Source organism: Mesoplodon densirostris, chromosome 9, assembly GCF_025265405.1.
Source record: "Mesoplodon densirostris isolate mMesDen1 chromosome 9, mMesDen1 primary haplotype, whole genome shotgun sequence".
NCBI lineage: Eukaryota > Metazoa > Chordata > Mammalia > Artiodactyla > Ziphiidae > Mesoplodon > Mesoplodon densirostris.
Genome location: NC_082669.1, coordinates 97,883,943 through 97,895,659, shown reverse-complemented (window position 1 = coordinate 97,895,659; position 11,717 = coordinate 97,883,943). Strand labels below are relative to the sequence as shown.

Below are 11,717 nucleotides of genomic sequence, written 5' to 3'. Positions count from 1 at the left end.
CTGGGAAAAATAATAATAAAAAGTGATAATGTCCATTCCTCCACAATTTATACAGGTAAAATCAGATTAAAACAAACATTGCTGTATTTCATTGGGTAAATGGGATCACAAAAGGGAAACAGGCAACAGGAAGTCTGTGTGTAGAAGGAAGATAGTTCCTTAGTCATTTATTTCATTTGAGGATGGTGTGTGGCAGGTGTATGGAGAGTTTGGTTATGGGGACAGACTAGAGGTGTGTAAGTGAATTTCTGATGCCTCTGCTTTTGAAAAAATGGATGGATTGATTGACTGATTCAAAGCACTGCTTGTAGAGACAGCTCTTCGTCCCCACCCAGCTCCTCCATGGTACACTTGTCTACATAGCCCTCAGAGTCCCTAAGTCCCTAAGAACTACTTCCCACAAAACAATGTTTCTTATTTTGGGGTTTAGGTTGAGTTCAAAGTACATGTAAATTTTAAGAGTTATATAAGGCACTTAGGCCATCATCAAAAAATCTACAAACAAAAAATGCTGGAGAAGGTGTGGAGAAAAAGGAACGCTCCTACACTGTTGGTGGGAATGTAAATTGGTGCAGCCACTATGGAGAACAGTATGGAGGTTCCTCAAAAAACTAAAAATAGAACTACTTTATGACCGTGCAATCCCACTCCTGGGCAAATGCCCAAAGAAAACCATAATCCAAAAAGATACATGCACCTCAGTGTTCATTGCAGCACTATTTACAATAGCCAGGACATGGAAGCAACCTAAATGTCCATCAACAGAGGAGTGGATAAAGAAGATGTGTTATATATATACAATGGAATATTACTCAGCAATAAAAAGGAACGAAATAGTGCCATTTGCAGAGACGTGGATAGACCTAGAAACTGTCATACAGAGTGAAGTAAGTCAGGAAGAGGAAAACAAATATGGTATACTATCGCTTATATGTGGAATCTAGAAAAATGGTACAGATGAACTTATTTGCAAAGCAGAAATAGAGACACAGATGTAGAGAACAAACTTATGGAAACCAAGCAGGGAGGGGGGTGGAATGAATTGGGAGATGGGGATTGACATGTATACACTACTATGTATAAAGTAGATAACTAATGAGAACCTACTGTATAGCACAGAGAACTCTGCTCAATGCTCTGTGGTGACGTAAATGGGAAGGAAATCTAAAAAAGAGGGGGGTTATATCTATCTATCTATCTATCTATCTATGTATCTATATATATATATCTAATTCACTTTGCTGTGCAGCAGAAACTAATGCAACATTGTAAAGCAACTATATATACTCCAATAAAAATTAATAAAAAAAGAGTTATATAAGGCACTTAATAGATATTTATCAAACTGAATTAAAAGGATGTTACCTCAGAACTATAGGAAATGGAAGTATATTTTGCAACCACATTTGGGGTGGGCGCCATCAAATGATAAGCTGAAAGGAAGTAAAAGGAGCAAGACGAAGAGCAGGAAAAAACGGGTGAGCGGAGGAGAACCTCAAAATTTCCTTTTTGAGAATGTTTGGGTAAATTTGTTTTATACTTAATCATGTTTGCGCAATACTTTCATCTATATCACAGATACTCATCTGTGTGTTACTTAAACAATCCTAGGTATATTACCTTAGCTTCTTTCCTCATTCGAAGAAAAATGTAATTCCAGAAAGACACGGAAACCCAGCCTCTGAGTTTTACAAAACTCGGAGTTCGAGCTACGTTCGTTAATCCCCTAAATTCTTGGGTGTCAAAGGTATGTCACTAAATAGGTCACTAAATGTACCAAGGAAGCCAGAAAAGGAAAGAGCCCCCTAAAGGAACGTGGCATTTCATTGGGAACTTTCAGACATCTGTCACTCTGTGACAAGCGCAAAAAAGTCCTTTGCACATGTGGTGACGCGCAGGTGGGATGGGACTGACAGCTGAAGTGACAAGCTGCGCTGGGGGAGGGCGATAGGCGTGGGGGCAAATGAGAGCCTGGTCTTGAAGACTGCTTTTCCACCCTGAGTATCATTTAAAAAGAATCGCCCTGGGGCCCAAACTGTAGTTTAAGATGCCATCAACCGTCCATTTAAGATGCGCTACTTGATAAACTGAGGTACGCACCCACCTAAAGGAGAGGTCATGCACAAAGTTTGGGAAAGAGATATTGCATCTGTCTCTGCTAAAAACGAAACAGGGCTTCATCCTCTGGCCTCTGGGTTCAAATCCGCGTGCCGGCGCGGGTGGGGAGATACTGCCCCTGGTGAACCCTGCTTTTAATAAGTTTCCCAATCAGCTCTCGAGGGAAAGGCGCGCCCCCCCACCCTCGCCCAGCCCTCGCATTCTCCCTGCCAGCTCCTCTCCTCCCTCCCATTCTCCATTTCCCTTCCGTCCCCTCCCCGGCAGGGCGTGCTCCACTCCGAGGCAGGATCCGTCTGGTTCCCCGCCTTCCCGTCCGAAAATCCCGCCAAGGGAGCCGCAGAGCAGAGGAAAAGCCAAAGTGGGGAGAGGGGAAGAAAGAGACCAGTGAGCCACCGTGCGTGCCGGCGGCAGAGAGAGGCGCGGCCGCGAGCAGCAGTGACTCGGGTACCTGGACTCCGGGCAGAAAACCTCGCCCCGACCAACAAAGGCAGCCTGAGCGCACGCGGCACGTTTGCAACTCCGAGTAAGTGGAAGGGAATGCGCGGTTCCTCCGAGGGCTCTCCGATCGACTTCCCCTTCGTCCTCCGCCACTTTTCTGGGTGCCCGCGGATGACCGTGGTAGGAGTGGGAGAGGGGCTGCTGGTGTCTTTGCTGGTGCGGCTGCTTTCAAAACTGATTTGCTCCAGAGGCATATTTTGGGGACGTCTGGTCAGGATGGTCAGGGTGCCTATAGATGGGTGGAAGGAAAGAAGCTTTTGTGATGTTATGTGCGCATTTGGACTGTGTTCCTGCTTCCAGCGGAATGGAGAACATGCAGGGGCTTTGCTCTTTGTAAAACCTGAGTTAGTAGGTGTGACTGTGGCTGGGTAGAGAAGAGAGAGAAAGTCAGGCAGCCTGAGCAAGCGGGGCTCATTTTCCCATCCTTCCCCTGCCTCCTGGATTGCCCCAGGGCTTGCCAGCTGATGCGTCTTAGCTGGCATTTCTAGGTACCAAGTGGGGGCTTGTGCCTCCCAGCGCCAGCTGACCTTGCGGGTCCCTCGCAAAGCATCCGGGCCCTCCTTGTCCCGCCTGCCAGCCCAGGAATGGTTCTAGAAATGGTTACGTCCAAAGTTTAAAAGACACACCTTGAATCCCATTTCTCATTTGAATAATTTTAAGAACTGCCCTGTACAGAGACACTTGAACTTTTTATTTCACCCACATAAAGCTCGGGTATATTAATTACCAATCTTCTAGATTCTTAGTTTCTGAGTTGATGTCTCTAATAAGTTAAAATATTTTAAAAGGGAGGAATGTATTCAACTCCTTCCCTTCTCTACTTAACACACAGAATACTTGCTCCCTCTTCAACACACACACAGACACACACACACACACACCCCTTTTTCTTTAACAGAACACGCAGGAACACCAGAACACACACTGAGTTTATCTACACTCCTGTTAACTCACCCCTACCTCTGGTAACAGCTGCTCTGTAAGTCTGGGGGATACACTGAAAAAGTAGGAGTGGCATGTGGTGGGGGGAGGTGATGGTTGGAGAGAATGAACAATTCGAGAGAAATCAAAGTTCCAGTCTTTTGGCATCTTTTGCTTTCATCTGGAGGGTTATTTAGGCATTTTGCTTTAACAACTTGAGAAAGGTGACCTACGGGTGTGTGTTGGAGGGAAGGGCCTGGGAGGAGGTCCAGGAACTATCAAGAGGAGATTTCGAACTAATGATATAACGAAGCCATTTCATGATCTCAGGCAAATGTGGAGTTGACGAAACAGCAAAGCCCTTTTTAGCCCCTTGATCATCTGGGGATGAACTGATATTTGAAATATTGAAAGGTAATGGGAGTGAAACAAAAGAGGTGTCTCCCAGCGTAGAAAATAAAGCTTCTATTTTCCATCTTCATTATGTTCCTTTTTAAGTAAATTATGCATTCTAAAGACGAAATCATTTAAAAAAATTTTATAGTTCAGTTAAATTCAAAGAAAATTGGAGATTTTCTTTTTTCCTCCCTTTGGGAAATGAGTTATTTTAGAGTGGCAATATTTGTACTTTCTCATTTAAATTAGAGGATGGGCTTTTGAAAAATTATGTTGTGAAAAAAACCTCTAATACCATTATTTTGTGCTGTAAGAAACTTTGGTGCTTTTTATTCTCTAATCGTATTTTAAATCTGTAGAAGTTCATCTTTCCTCTCCTCCTGTTCCTAGCCCTCTTTTAGGACATTTTTTTTTTTTTTTTATCATTTAGGGAAAGGCCTCTATAAGGAACACCCACCTGAAGCCATCCTTAACGCATTAGGTGCTGTGTTCCAGATGCTTGCTTGTCGGTACAAATGTACTATATTTACAAAGCTAGAGTGTGAGAGAAAAGAAACTACAGTTAATATGTGACTTTTTATTATCTGACTTTTCGATGCAGTATTATATAGAATGAGGATGATAACATATATTTAAAATACTCATAGTACAATATATTATGTTTATAATACATTACTTTGTGGTTTCCTAGACCTCTTTTCATGGTATTGGGTATAATAAATTTACTGATTTATTGAAAAATTCCATGTACCTATTTAGTCTTCACATATAGCAACATGTGGCAGAACCCACATTTTTTAATGAACATTTTTGATGTTTTTACTCTAGAAAAGCTAGTGGCCTGGTTTGAATTTTCACAGAACCTGATTATTGGAAATAACTTGAGAGAAATAAGGTCCCCAAATAATTTAATCACTTTTATCAATAAAATCAATCTTAGAAATTAAGTATTTGGGGCTTAACTATTTTTTTCCTTTTGAAGATACTCTTGCTTTCTTATTTAAATGACATTCTCATGTGAATTCTGATCATATTCTTATTTGCCATGTGGTATTTTATTACTATTCAAAATTTTCTCAGGAGACTGAGTTTGGGTGGCTTGTTTGAAATGGTGTATGAGTTAATGGTGGGTTGAGGGCCAGTAGTTAGAATTCAGATTCTAAATTCCAGTTCTCCCAACACTTACACTTTTTAATATGGTGACATAGTGAATAGGATGGCTGTCCTTGACATCCCTCCTAAAGGTAATGCCCAAACTGAGACCTCCCAGGGTGATCAGGGAGCAAGCTGGTTTACACCTGCGTGCAGGTCAGTCCCGTTTAAAGAGATGCTCATCTTTAAGCATCAGGTGAGTCAGGCCTCCCAACAGCCCTTGTTTGGATGCTGAGTGGAGCTTCTCTAAGGGTGATGAATGTTGTCTCTTTTGGCTGCAGTTCTAATGAATAATCAGAGAACTTTTGTTTCCTTTTGACACAAAACCATGTCATTGCCCTGGGGTAAAATAATATTCAGATATGGAGCTTCTCTTTACAAGCTGAGCCAGCTTTTTTCCTTCCAGAGTCAATTGGCTTGAGTGGAATTTGGGCCACAGCCTCACTTTGGAAAGTTCTCCATTCTTGACGTTTATGGCCCATTCAATTTTCTATCCACTGGGCCATTTTTCCATGCACTTCTTGCCAGTCTTGTATGTGGAATAGTTTTCCACATGGCATAGATGTCATACGATCTTTCTAGATTGTCAAATATAACAAGCCTTTTGTTCCTCCCTATTTTAGTATTTGGTAAATGACAAGTTAAGATTTCTGTGGTTTAGAAGGATAACTATAATGTAACATATCAGAGGGCATTATGATTATGGTAATATTGCAGATTTGATTATGTAGATCACATTCACCACAAATCCCTATTTCTTCAAAGTAACAGGGAATACAGTGAATAGTTCATGCTTAAGATATTTTGAGAAATAATTTAATTTTTTCTACTGGGTTTTACTTCGGAGCCATTTCTTCATAGTAGGTTTAGATAAAGTGATATTTCAAATAAAAACATCATCATAATGAGTTTCCTAAAAGCAGAGTTCTTAGATTCTGAAACTTCATAGTTAGTGAAAAAAATCTATTGTTACATATTAATCTTGAATGAAGTAAGTCATAGTAACTGACACTTGGGCTCTTAATTCTAAGAATTGTGCTTATTAAAAACCAAAACATGGGCTTCCCTGGTGGTACAGTGGTTGCGAGTCCACCTGCCGATGCAGGGAACACGGGTTCGTGCCCCGGTCCGGGAAGATCCCACATGCCGCAGAGCGGCTGGGCCCGTGAGCCATGGCCGCTGAGCCTGCGCGTCCGGAGCCTGTGCTCCACAACGGGAGAGGCCACAACAGTGAGAGGCCCGCGTACCGCAAAAAAAAAAAAAAAAACCAAAACATCATTGTAAGGCACAAATAGCATTCTGTATCTCTCACCTTTTATTCCCACTTCTTCCACTTTTTATACTGAGATATGAGATGACTGTCCTTCAATGAAATCACAGACATGGAGGGAACGATAGCCAGTCTTCTACCTTCAGCTGTGGAATTTAGGTGAAACTGAATGAGTCTGAGATTAACGGCGCCAAGGGAGGGTTTTCCCAGGCAAATCCTCCCTCTAGTGGTGCTCTATTTCTCCCCTCCACCCACCCTTCCGGCGACTTCAGTTCCTCCTTTCCCAGCAGCGCCAACACTGGAAAAGCACATCGTTTACCTCTTGGAATTACTCACTTTTACCACCAGCTCCACCCCACCCAGACCATGCACCCCTAGAAGGCAGGGACTCTCTCATTCCTCTCAGAACCCTAGCATATCTAGAGTGAGACCATTGAAATGCTCAATGAATATCTGATGAATGAGTGAAAAAATAAGTAAATGACTCTGAATACCATTTTCTCTGCTCTTCCTCATGTTCCAAGGACCTTGACTGCCTTCTATACTCAATCCCTCTATAAATCACCTGGTACCAATTTCCTGTTTAAACCCAAGCACCCCATTCTCAACCTTGAACCTCTAGAAGAAGGCTCTCCTGTCTTTTCCTCTACCTCCTTAATTGCAAACATCATATAGGTCTGCCAGTTCTCTGGAGTGTCTTCCTAATCATATTTCACCTTGTTCATTTTAAGGCTCTCGACCTTGCATGGTCTCTGACTCACCTGCGTAAAGGAGAAGGAAACCTTACCTCTTCTTTAACAAACTGTGTTACTCAAAGCCTTAAGACTGAGCACTTGGGACATTATTTTCATCATAACTTCACTGTGGTTATAGGCCTTTGCTTTTCAGAACTAATAACATTTATTTTCTCATCATATTTTCATAACAATTCTACTTAGGTAGGCTGAAGAGGATTTTTTTTAATTGATAAGGATACAAATTTAAAGAGGTTAAGATGACCCCATTATTTAATACAAGAATCTTGACGATCTTAAAAGATCTTAAAATTCCTAGTTTGGATATTTTTTCCCCTCTATGGTATAATGCCGTATCTTCCTCTGACTAATTAATTTTCTTTCTCAGTTGCCTCTCATGTCAAACCTAAACTCCAGTGTATGTACAGTAAGCGGCCAAATCACCCAGCATAGTGGTTTCCTTTCTTCGGTGTTTATCAGAATCACTGGAGTCATGTCTTAGCATCCAGATGCCTGGAGCCCATCCCCAGAGATTCTGATTTAAGAGGTGGAGTCAAGGAAGATGGACATGTGACAGGGCACCTGGATGCAGGTGATGTATTAGAAACATTAGCTGTAAGGCTCCAATATTTGAGCTCTAAGTTTAAAGAAGTCAAGGTAAACCACAGCTACGCTTCTTACTAGCTGTGTGACCATTAGCAAATACCGTGGTCTTTCTTGCTTCAATTTCCTTATCCCTAATATGACAGCACTAATACCTCCTAGGATTGACATGAATATTAATCTAGAAAACGAGTGTGAAGGACAGAACCCAGAGTCTGACTGCTACGGAGTGTCTGATGAGGATAATGGAAATGCTGATTATGGGGATGCAGCCCTGCCCCCCCCATGAAAGTCCACCCTTGCTTTCCCTCCCCCACTGCTCTATTTCTCATGTCCAGCTGGCATGAGAAAACAAACAGAAACCTAGCTGAGACCTTCTTCTTCTTGAAATGCTTCTGCCCTCTATACTCTCAGACTGTTCTCTCTAAATGCAGATCCAAAACCCCTTCTGAAAAGAAACACATGGAACATGTGATCGTGCTCCAGGCCCCAGGGAATTTGACATGTAAGGTCCCCAAATAAGACTGTTGACCTTGGCCTTTCCTATAGTGTCTAGGAGAGCATTTTGCCTACCGGGCACTCCCAAGCCAAGGTGCAGCCATCTCATTGCTGATGTTGGTGACATCCATAGCCATGTGCTCTGGCCCTGATGCCATTATGGAGCCGTCAGCTCAGAGGGAAGAAGCGTTCAGGTTTGGATTCAGGAGCCTGCATTTTTCTCATCGCAGTTCTGCCGGACGCTGAGTATGTCCCTGTATCTCCTGGAACCTCAGGGTTTTCATCTGTAAGCTGGTGATGATGTTCATGATGATGGTGTTGATGACGATGGTGATGATAGATGCTTTGCCTGCCTCATGGGCTGGTGGTAAAGGTAGATCGTAACAATGCACTGTTTATAAACTGTAAACTGCTACACTAAACATAAGCTACTGTTAATAAAATCAGCGGAGCCAGTCCCGCCTGTCTCTTTCCCCAGCTCTGCTGCTTGTCATTATCATTTTCTCAGGACCCCTAGAGATTGCCTAAGATGCTGAAAGGTAAGTTTGACCAGATGAAGTGAGTAGGAGGAAAGATGTGTGACAGGTGTGAAGAAAAGGAAATCGGAGTCAGAGTGAAAAAAAAAAGTGAGTAGACAATTCTAAAAAAGGTTAAACTAAAATGGTTATGAATTGTTTTACTAAATATTATGTTATAGGGCTTCCTAAGAGTTGTAAAGGATGCATACCAAAAATTTCAATCGGTTATTCTCACTAAATTTAGGTTTTTACAATTCATTAGCAGCACTTTGTTTACACTATAGCCGTGCTTCTCACACTTCAATGTGCGTGTCAGTCACCTAGAGATCTTGCTAAAATGCGATTCTGATTCAGTAGGTCTCTGGTGGACTCTGAGGGTCTGCCTTTCTAACAGGCTCCCTGGCGATAGCAGCTGCTGGCCTGGGGACCTCACTTTGAGTGACCAGTCACTAGTGTTTATTTCCATAAATTGGGAGAGCAGGCAAGAAATCAGAACTCTCTAATCATGAGATGCATAGCTTGAAACACACAACGAAGGTCATTGACAATAACACTTCCTACTATGTGCAAAAGCTGATCACTCCTGTATCTTCATGTGCAAGTCATATTTACAATGTTGGATTATTTATAAAAGAAATTTGCAGTCACCATCCAAATTGCTATTGACTTGACTGAGCCCCTTAAGAATACAAGGCCCCCTGTCAGGTGTGATCTCAGGCCTCTTACCTGTGCTTCTTGTGGAGCCTTCCCCTGCGAGGGTGTAAGTGAGCCAAATACTGCCTTCGTAATAGTGTTTAGGAAACTTCATTCTTACGATGAGAAGGATGTAATGTAATACGCTTTCTGAATGCTAGAGTATTCTCTTAGTTAAGGTTTGAACATCTGTTTTTTCCCTTGGATGTGCCCTTCCACACCATAAGGGAAGTAAAGCAGGGACCATCCATCTGTGTGGCTTCCTGGGAGATGCTGGGCTGCCTAAGGAAGGAGCCAAGGACTCTTGCCTCGGAGTTCAAATTCAATCAATAAGGAACATATCTCAGTAACAATCTTAGGTGACAGAGAAAGTCTCCACTCAGGATAAAACAAATGGAGACCATGTAAAACTTTAAAATAATTTTTTCATAATGGCCTTCCTTATTTGCTAATAATATGGCCTGTTCTAAACCTGCCCATGGGATTATTGCTCCCCATAGCAGAGAATCATCGCTAAAGTTGTAACACATAGTGACCTTCGTTTCTGAGCATTAGAACATCCGAAGGCTTCCACTGGGCATCTTCCAGTTGGCCAGATGGGGTGTCCATGTTAAGTCAGAAGTTGGATCTTTGGCTTAAAAAAATATCCTGCAGCTTTGGAGAATCTTATGCAAGGGCCAATTTAGTTCTTCAAAAAATATTTTCTATAGAATAACATTGCCTTCTGGGTACAGTATATTTCTTTAGATATGGTCCAAGGTGATCAAATGAGGAAGCCTGAAGCTGCTATAGGAAAGAAAGCAGGGAGTTTATTACGTTATTTTAACTGGTGGAGGTACTTAAGTTTTGAAACAATAATATAAAGCCTTTCTTCTCATCCTCTTTTCTTGATTACAATATATAGTTAACTGTTAAATTCAATGCCTCTGGCAAAACGCAGAATCTTACATACAGCTCAATTCATTTCAAACTTCTGAAAAGTTTGATTAATTTTAATGATGTGAAAAACAATAGGGTTTTTTCATTATTATGTTTGTTATTAGGAAAACACAAATATATACCTGGAGAAACACATTATTTTTTCTCATTCTAGAAAAATGTCCATGCTACAAGATATTAAAATTTTTTAAGTTATGAAGAAGGAAAAAATTGACTTATAATCCTGCTCAAAATGGACACCACTGTTAACACTCTGATACACTTTTATAGTTTTTCTGATTTAACCTTTGAAAATAGTTGTACAAATAATTGTGTGTCCTGCTTTTTAGATCAACATAGTAATCGATGTATGCTATATGTTTATAGCTTTCACACATTAACATGTGCATTTGTTTCTGCTAAGTGGGCCAATTAAGATGGAAATTCAATTTATTTAGCTTGACATGGGTAAATTTGAATCATTAAAAAAAGCTTAGTAAATTAATCTGATGGACTCTCATTAAAAAGTTGGAAATAGAAAAATGCAAACAAACAAACATAATCCCATGAAGCAAAAAAAAAATCTCCCAGCAAAGGATGCGCTGTTTAGATGGAACAGATAATCTTGTGGACCTTAGTGTGTACAAATTAAAGGTCAAGCTGAGTAAACATTATCTTCCATTCTTAACCTTGAGGACCCTTCCAGATGCATATCCAGGGGTAAAAGTCTCCCCAGGGAAGCCACAGCTGCCTGATCCCACCCAGGTCCAATCTCACCCCCTTAGCAGGTCCCAGGAACCTGGGGAACTTCTGAGCTGCTCTGGGCTAAGAAGAGAGGGCCTAATGAAACCTGCAGGGGCAGCAAACCTCTTTGATGCATGTCACTCCAGGGCTTGGCACCCTTTGGGGAATTATTTATTTGCTCTATTATTATTTGGAATGAATAGTGTACAGATTGGCTCTAGTTTAAAGTGAGTCAGATCAAATTTGGGTTTGTCAACCGCACTCTTGTTTGTAGAGGAGGGGTGGAAGGCTTTTACTGTCCATGCCAGTATTGGGATTCCCACCAACTGGAGCCTGAAATGATTTCTAGCCTTTTAAAACAGTGGTTTGAGTCTGATGGTTAGGGATCACAGAGTTTGCCCTCTGATATATGATATCTGGGAATTTGAAGATGCACTTCAAGGCTGTCATAAATGAATGTGGTTTGGAGAAACAGATCAAAAGCAATTTAGCAGGAATAAGTGGGTAGAGGTGGATTTCTACCAACTTCGCTCTAACTAGATCCACATTTCCTAAAAGCAAGCTAACTGTGGGTTTCCAACATCTCATCCAGTGATGTTCTCTTGCAAGAGGTTAAAATGAGAGCAGTTAACTTCAAAGGCAGCAGAACCAAGA

At 41.5% G+C, this 11,717-nt stretch overlaps 1 protein-coding gene across 1 annotated transcript in view; it reads left to right on the top strand.

The window, feature by feature from the left end:
* Positions 1-2,437: 2,437 nt before the first annotated feature.
* PTN (pleiotrophin) overlaps positions 2,438-11,717 on the top strand; it is an 86,229-nt gene continuing 76,949 nt past the window's right edge. Inside the window, exon 1 of the mRNA XM_060107742.1 lies at positions 2,438-2,641. The gene's annotated coding sequence lies outside the window, so the exon portion shown is untranslated. The remainder of the gene's footprint in view (positions 2,642-11,717) is intronic.